Source organism: Crotalus tigris, unplaced genomic scaffold (assembly GCF_016545835.1).
Source record: "Crotalus tigris isolate CLP2741 ecotype Arizona unplaced genomic scaffold, ASM1654583v1 scf7180000019068.10715455, whole genome shotgun sequence".
NCBI classification, from domain to species: Eukaryota; Metazoa; Chordata; class Lepidosauria; order Squamata; family Viperidae; genus Crotalus; species Crotalus tigris.
The window spans coordinates 3,237,917-3,244,997 of record NW_024097358.1 but is presented as its reverse complement, the minus strand read 5'-3'; positions in this window follow the sequence as shown (position 1 = coordinate 3,244,997).

Here is a 7,081-nt window from a genome sequence, read left to right as displayed (position 1 = left end):
AGAAAGACCCGCACATCGATTAGAGAACACGCAAAAGTATACAATATCATCAAAAGACCTTCATCCTGCGGGGGACAGACAATGGCTAGAATGATGATGATAGTGGTGGAAAAATAACTATGGCTTCACATAAAAACATTCAGCAATAGTGTCTAAATAATACAATTAAATTAAGAGCACCCAACCCAGTGGTTTTGCAATGCCAATTGATTCAGACCAGTAAAAGTACACGATGAAATTTTGGTTTCGGTCTTATGCATATAATTTAATGACAAGGTCTCAGAAACCAGCTAGATAACACCATTGCATGAATCACTGGTATGTCATTCCAGGAACACCAAAGGCTCACACCAGCTCTTTCTTGTCCAGGTGACCTGAAACGGATGCATAGGTAAAGGCAATCAAAAGCTGCCTTATCAGTAAATAGCATGTGAACAGAAAACAGCCAAAGTGCCCAGGAGTTTTCTAACTGACTTTTGATGAAAGATATGGTGCATAAAAAGTGTTGGCTAACACCGTTGAGCTAAGAATGGCTAAGGTCAAACACTTTAGGGGCTGAAGGCTGATCCAACCGGGTTATCTTGCCAGAGGCAAGAGCAAACTCACTCTTTCGCACTCTTTCCACGGCTTCTAATTCTACCAGAATATTCCTGCAGCTTGAAGTTGCAGCAAAGATACCGGAGAAGGCAGTTGATCCCATTTGGAGAACCTAAGACTTCTGGACAAGGGGATAAGATCACCCATCGCCACATGCCGAAATCTGCTCTGTGCTTCTGGATTCTTCCATGGGTGGTTCTACATGCTTGTAGTTAGCAAACAGACTTTCAGGTCGTCCTGGACATACGACCACGACTGAACCCCAAATTTCTGTTGTTCAGCGAGACATCTGTTAAGTGAATTTTGCCCCATTTTATGATCTTTTCGCCTCACTTTTGTTAAGTGAATTGCTGCAGTTGATAAGTTAGTGGCTCGGTTGTTAAGCGAATCCGGCTTTCCCCATTGACTTTGCTTGTCAGATAGTCACAAAAGGAGATAGTCATAAGTATGAACCAGTTGCCAAGCATCTGGATTTTGATCACATGACCATGGGGATGCTGGAAAGATCGTAACTGTGAAAAACGGTCCCTTTTTTCAGTGCCGTTGTAACTTTGAACCGTCACTGAATGTACTGTTGTAAGACAAGGATTACCTCTATTTTCCTCCTCCCATCAAATAACTGATATTTTAGTGGTGGTGTCACAGGAAAATCAGGTAGTGATCTTGACTAGCTCCTTTAGGATGAAGAGCTAATTTATTTATTAAACAAATTTATACGGCCACTCAACCAACATACAGGCTGCTTACAAAATTTAAAACCCACAATACAGGATCCGCTTACTGTGTTGGGTCACGTAGTCTTTTAACCTATAAAATCCTGTTTAAATATTTGAAGGATTGAAACTAACCCATAGGTTCCATTACCCATGGGCTCCGTAGCTGAGTGCAATGCTCACAACACTCCCCTTTGTGTTCTCCCCCTTGCAGAACAAAGATTTTGCAAGCACCAAAATTTAGCAATTTTCTTCATTTTTAAGACTTGGATTCTTCCAAACTGGGTGGAAAGAAAGACTTTCTTTGTCTAGTTACAGCTGAATAAAATTGTGCCAGACCAACTGCTCCTTTTTTGGCAGTGGGGATAATCGGGATTCATAACTGAACTGCTTTAGCCAGTTATTTTCCAATTCTTGGGTGAAACTTAAAACAGTGTGTACATTAAGCTTTGTGGCGGATCATTAGCACTTCCAGTTTGTTGACATTCCTGCAACTTGCTAGCAACATAATCCTTTACTTTCTTATTGTTTTCAACACCTAGAATTGGCATCAGATTTGACTCTTGAATGTTCGGCGAACTCTATGGCCAGTCCCACATTTATGCACCAATGACACGTGATTTTTGACCTAGTGCTCAGAATGAAGATGAAGGAATATCTTGGCCCCATTCTTGATTCTCTTAAACTTGGGGAGAAGTCAGAGAGAAGAACCTACAAACTATCAAATCAAGAGCAGCAGCGTTTAACGGGGCAGATTGATAGCCCTTTGGTCATTTCCATGGAATTGAAAAATAATCTGGCTTCATCTGTTTTTCGAGGCTGTTCTGCATTCCGTCTCTGGAAAAGAACTGTTATCTAAAATAGGGACAAGAAGGAAAAGAGTGAGTTTTGCATTATTCTTTCCTGTTGGGACATTCAGCTTTCCCAGATCAGTGCTGTGGTTGATGTCCTGTGCCCCCATGTGCCATTCAAGGAAGTAAATACAGATAGTCCTTGACTTAAAATCACAACTGGGATCAAACTTTCCATTGCTAAGCAAGGCAGTTGTTAAGCAAGCTACACTTGATTTTATGACTTTTTTTGCCACTGTTGTTAAGCAAATCAATGCAGGCATTAAATGAATCTGGCTTTCTCCCATTGACTTTGATGCCGGCTAGGAAAATCACAAATGGCAATCACAGGTCCCCAGAACACTGCAAGTGTGGTAAATGCATACAAGCACCCACATTATGATCATGGAGATGTTGCAACAGTCATAAGTACAAGGACTGATCCTAAATTACATTTTTCAGTGCCATTGTAACTTTGTCTGGTCGATAAAGGAATGGTTATAAGTAGAGAACGATCTGAAATGCATACTGGTCTTCAGGATGAAGCTTCATGAGGGAGAATTCACTCCGGAGCTTCTGCACCGGAGACAAATTCCTTGTGTGTCTAATCATACTTGGTCAATAAAGTATTTTATTCTATTCTATTCTGTTCTGTTCTGTTCTGTTCTGTTCTATTCTATTCTATTCTAAATGGCATATAAACGCTAGCCTGTTTCTCACTATTCCTTTTCTAGCTTTAAAGAATTGATCTCTTATTCTTGGTTCACTCCTACATTTCTCATAGGTGCCTTATCCAAAGATGGAGTTATAATATGGACTCCCTCCAGCTCTTTCTTTTGAATTAACTTAGGCTTCTTTGAGAGACAGGAATTCTCTAAAAAAGCAGGAAAGACTAGACTAGACTAGACTAGACTAGACTAGACTAGACTAGACTAGACTAGGATAGGATAGGATAGGATAGGATAGGATAGGATAGGATAGAATATGGAATGGAATATAGAATAGAATGGAATGGAATGGAATGGAATGGAATAGAATAGAATAGAATAGAATAGAATAGAATAGAATAGAATAGAATAGAATAGAATAGAATAGAGAATGGAATGGAATGGAGTAGAGTAGAGTAGAGTAGAGTAGAATAGAATAGAATAGAATAGAATAGAGCTGGAAGGGACCCTAGAGGTCTTCTAGTCCAGCCCCCTGCTCAAGCAGGAGAACCTACACCGTCTCAGACCGGTGACTGTGTAGTCTCTTCTTAAAAATCTCCAGTGATGGAGCACCCACGATTTCTGGAGGCAAGCTGTTCCACTGGTTGATTGTCAGGAAGTTTGTCCTTAATTCCAGATTGCTTCTCTCTTTCCAACCATTGTTTCTTGTCCTTCAGTGTTTTGGTGAACCACCTGCCCCCCTCTGCCTTGTGGCAGCCCCTCAGATACTGGAACACTGCTATCATGTCTCCCCTATTTCTTGCAAGCAACAATATTCACAGGTCTGGCAGAAAGAGAAGTTCCCCTGACTTTCATTGCCAAAGGCATCAGTCTGAAAATGTGATACAGTGACCCATTCGAAAACTCAGCTCTCTGTTGGAAAAGGCAACAATTGCATGGCCTTAACTGATACTCCATTGTATTCCAAATCCTCCTTTCCGTGCCTTATCTGTGACATTGGCCTTGACTTGTCTGTTGTTTAGAGCGTGCTTTTGTTCCCAAGAATTATAATATACAATGGGAAGAAGACAAAACCTTGTTATAAGTAGTACTGTACATTCAAAAATGCAAAGACTGCAAGTCCTTTTAAGCATCTCATATGAAGGGACTAGAGACAGACTTTATAGGCCCTGAAGTAAAACCAGAATTAAAACAATCAGGAAGAATAAGAATAGTAATCTCAACATATTTGGAGTAACATGCCAGGAAAGTAGATTTTGTTACGTGTCTCTGGAATTATACTCAAAGCGAATCAGCACAGAATTTTGCTAGCTTTTTGTACAGCCCATCACTAAAGTCCTTTCCACCACATACTGGACATCCCTATTTCGGGATCTGAACACTTCTAGTGCCTTCAAGCACGAGTTAACCAAAATAGATGATTGTTTGTCTTTAAAGTATGTCCTGTTTTCTAAAGGTTAATCCCTTGTTTGAAGAACTGATTCAAAGGCAGATTTCTAGCTGTCCCACTTGGCTTTCTAAAAATGTTGTTTTGTGATTAAAACCTTAACTAAAATCTATAAACAAACAAACAAGCAGCTAGCACATCTTTCAGCTTTATATTTCTTTGTTAAAATTTCTCTGGGTCCTTCATTATTCCAAGAACATCCAAGCTTCGTAGGTATTCCCAGAAAACATAATCAAGTAGAGTCTGAAAATGCTCTTGGAAAGAAAAAAAGAGAGAAACAGAAGAGGTAATATTGAAGCATAAGAAGAAAAGAAAGAAGACGAAAGGGATAAAAGAAGTCCTTTGATACAGGGTGGATTTCATTAATCAAACTTTTGAGTTTTTCAGGGGCCATTAATTCCATTGACGACAGCCTGGGAACTGGAATCGGTCAGTGTTTTTGTTTGTTTGTTTGTTTCAAGCATTCTATTTTTTTTTTATTGAGAATTTTTAAAAGTTTTTACAAATAACAAAAAAAGAACAATAAAAAACAAAACAAAAACAAAACAACCCTCACCCAACCCCTCCCAAACCACCCCCTCCATCCCCCCCCCCAAGCTTCCCAGAGCTGAATATAGGCTTAATTAAAATTTTAAGAAACCTACACAAGTTTTAACAACTTATAAAATAGTTAATAATAAAATATAAGTGACATAAACATTAAAAAGAAAAAATACTTAAAAAGGAAAAAAGAAAAGAAGAAAGAAAGAAAGAGGAAAAAAATAGGAAAAAAAGAAAAAAAGAGAAAACAATCCATAAAATATCAAAAATTATATACAAGTTATAAAAAAATTGTTTCAAGCATTCTATTAATAAGCTCTCCATCAACCGAGTTTTCATAGCAATAGGAAGTTCACAAAGCACTCACTCAGACATGCACTCGGATTATGTGGGTGTGTGCTTATTTATTTATTTTGGCCCAGGGACATTAGCTGAGCCCTTCCTGAGGAATTTATTTCTGTAGATATGTCAGTAGCCTCACAGATGTGTGTCGGGAGGTTAGCTTCTAACTGTGATGCTTTTCCGTGTTTTTAAATTGGACGCTAGCCTCTCAGGATCACTTGTAAGTTGGGCAGCTACATAAATGGAAAGAAAATAAATTAACACATCAACTGTCTATCTCGTATGTGTGTGTGTTACCCCCCCGAAAAGAAGTGGCAGGGGGGCTTTTGGGCAATGAGTCCCAGGTCTCACAACGGGGGGGGGGGGGGGGGAGAAGGTGAGAGCTTTGGAGAAGTCATTGTACCAGGAAGGCAGGTGCCTAAGTTGGAGATCTGCCCATAATGTTTGATTTTAAAAAGTGATAAGTGGTGGAGTGATGGAAGGTGGGGAGGGCGGACTCTACCAAAGGTGAGGGAGGTTTAATGGGAAAGACACAGCCCAGTTGGGGAACAGAAAAAGGGAAAAGCCTCCTTGCCTGTTTTCTCTTGGGGGGAAAAAACACCTCAGTCTTGTTCATTAGCTGCCTCATTTATTCGAGCCTTCATCTCTTTAAGAACTGAAGCTAGGAAACGGAGGCAAAGCCATTTTTAGCCTGGCCTGCTGTGATGTTAACGGCTATGCTCTGTGATATAAAAGACTATGCTCAGCCTGATGATGGACTATTTTTATTTGTTTCAAACGGTCTGTGAATAGGTGTGTTATGGCCTTGGAGGTCTCCACGCTAGGTTTTTGGGGTTGCAGATGTTTTATCACCCTGCTAGACAGTCTTTCCAGAGCTGATGAGGTTACCTAGTTGAGTCATGAAAAGTCTGCAGTCTAAAGCCAAGTTCAGAGACCTCCCTCCCCGCTTTATTCTTTTATTCATTCACCTGTTGGCTTGTTCCTCGTGCCATCCATTCACTTGCAGGGACTTGATGTATTGCCTGCTTCCTAGAGCTCACCACAGTTTGCAGTAAGACAACACTACAATCAAAATTTACAGGAAACCCCCACATTTAAAAAACATTCCCAAGCTAACTAAAGCGAAAGCCAAAACTAACTACAGCTAGATAGTGTTCCAATATCTAAGGGGTTGCTACAAAGAGGAGAGGGTCAACCTATTCTCCAAAGCATCTGAAGGCAGGACAAGAAGCAATGGATGGAAACTAATCAAGGAGGAAACCCAACCAAGAACTACCGAGGAATTTCCTGACAGTGAGAATAATAAACCAGTGGAACGACTTGCCTCCAGAAGTTGTGGGTGCTCCAACACTGGAGGTTTTTAAGAAGAGACTGGATAACCATTAGTCCGAAATGGTATAGGGTTTCCTGCCTGAGCAGGGGGTTGGACTAGATGACCTCCAAGGTCCCTTCCAACTTTATCATCATCATTATTATTATTAGATGCATACAGGAGAGCACACAGAACTATTTCTGCCTTTCAACCTGGGGTTTCCCTTCCGTGAGGATCCTATTTGAGCTGGCCAAAAAGCCACACTAAAAATATGATAAAAATATGGCTGAGATGCTGTTTTTTTTTTTTGTAGTTGTTGAGATCCCATTGATTCTCAATTCCACAAGTTGCTGTTATTGTTGTGATTATTATCTCTCGATTTATCTTCCATGCCACTGCTTGAGAACCAACCAAGAACTAAGGAGAAACTTCCTGACAGAACAATAAACCAGTGGAACGGCTTGCCTCCAGAAGTTGTGGGTGCTCCAACACCGGAGGTTTTTAAGAAGAGACTGGACAGCCATTTGTCTGAAACGATATAGAGTTTCCTGCCTGAGCAGCGGGTTAGACTAGAAGACCTCCAAGGCCCCTTCCAACTCTGTTATTTTGTATTCTGTAAAAGAAGCTTTGTT